This window comes from Phalangium opilio, unplaced genomic scaffold, assembly GCF_054372755.1.
Source record: "Phalangium opilio isolate 3A_F unplaced genomic scaffold, DU_Popi_V2 ptg000055l_1, whole genome shotgun sequence".
NCBI classification, from domain to species: domain Eukaryota; kingdom Metazoa; phylum Arthropoda; class Arachnida; order Opiliones; family Phalangiidae; genus Phalangium; species Phalangium opilio.
In genome coordinates, this window is record NW_028324174.1 from 1,609,991 (window position 1) to 1,611,911 (window position 1,921).

Sequence of the window (1,921 nt, forward strand, 5' to 3'; positions counted from 1 at the left end):
CATAACTCCATATTTCAAGAGGAAAACATTTGCAGATAAAATATGGGAACTCATATTGGTTACGCTTAAGTCAGCTAAAAGCGAAGTGAAGACGAAACAATATATTTTTATACATAACAGCATATTTCAATTGTAAAACATTTGCAGATAAAATATGGGAACTCATATCGGTTACGCTTGAGGCAGCTAAAAGCGAAGTGAAGACGAAACAAGATATTTTTATACACAACTGCATATTTCAACATGAAATTATTTGCAGATAAACTATGGGAATTCATATCGGTTACGCTTAAGTCAGCTAAAAGCGAAGTGAAGACGAAACAATATATTTTCATACATAACTTCATATTTCAAGATGAAAACATTTGCAGACCAAATATGAGAACTCATAGCGGCTACCCTTAAGTCAGCTAAAAGCGAAGTGAAGACGAAACAAGATAATTTTACACATAACCGCATATTTTAATTAATGTCTAATACCCAGCTTAAAGTATAAATAGTATTTTCACTTAGACTTCTATAAAATACTGCCGAATGAAAGTCTAATAGACGGATTGAACTCTCAAGGAACCTTATTGTCACTTTGCCTTGTATTACATAGTATCGAATTAAGTCTAGTAAACGCCTTAAACTATAAATAATATGGCCGCTTGGACTTCTATTAGATAGTAGGAATTAAAGTTTAATATACGGCTTGAACTACAAAAAATATTATATTCACTTTGTCGTCTATTAGTGGCGCAATAAAGTTTAATAGACGGGTTGAACTGTAAATAATATTGTCACTGAGTTTTATTAGATAGATGCAAATTAAAGTCTAATACACGGATTGACCTATAAGCATTATATATTTATTTACTTTAAAAACACGAGAAGCCCGTGGTTTTGTAATAGTTTTAGGATGTATACATAAATTATAAAATCTTAATTAAATAAACTAAACACAATTTTCGTCGTAAACATTTAATGCTTCCCAGCAGTCTTTGGCTTGTTTAATGTTAGCGTTGACCATCAATTTAATCCACGGAATGAAACGTTGCTTCGATTTTCTCATGAGAAGATATTGGCCAAATACAACGAAAACCTGTAAATGTGAGGCGTCAGAAGTTTTCATAAATTTGAATTGTAGTTATTTACCTTGTCATAGCCATTTTCATGAAGCCTCTTCCCGAAAAAAATCTCCTATTCCTGGTAAAGAGGTAACGTCCTTGCTACCCATTGGTTCCGTAACGAACGCGATGTGTTTCTTGGTAGTTGAGGTCATAATTTTTATTAAAAAATTTCTGTTATCATGTATTTATAGTAGTTCAGATTTCATCATAATAGAAAAATTATTTTGAGAGTACAATTTTGCGATGGGTATCATATGATCACCTCCAGCAATATGTTAAAGATTAAGAGAATATGTCCCTTTTTATTATGAACACTGGAAAAAGCAATAAGACAGGTGGTTAGATACAAATCTTATTTCAAGTACCATCCATAAATGGCGCTAGTTGTTCACTAATTCATCCATAAACACAGTGAATTGGTTTTTTATTTTGGATGAATAATTTACGACAGGACGTTTGTGCGTAATGCGAAGTTACAGGAAGAATTAAATCTTGACGGAATGGCTAGCACGAACCCATTCAAAGTATGTAATATAATTTTTTTCCGTTGCTAGGGGGCCCTGACAAAAATCAAATACCCATTAAATATTGGTATTTATTTTTATATCTCATTTTGGACCAAGAATTTTCGTGAGGACGTTGTTAAGGACAATGTCTTGCTGTAGGAAAAGTTACTTTAGTGTTGACGGAGTTGCTACTGCCGTCCCTACCAGTGAATCGTTCAGTATTATGTTAAGGTAGGTTATAAAAAACCTTCTTCCAAATTTGAAACTAGAGTACCTATGAGTTCTTTTTCTTAAATACAATTT

At 32.5% G+C, this 1,921-nt stretch overlaps 1 pseudogene; it reads right to left on the reverse strand.

Annotated features, from left to right (window-relative positions):
• Window positions 1-937: 937 nt before the first annotated feature.
• Window positions 938-1,264, reverse strand: LOC149668588 (barrier-to-autointegration factor-like; annotated as a pseudogene).
• Window positions 1,265-1,921: the final 657 nt, after the last annotated feature.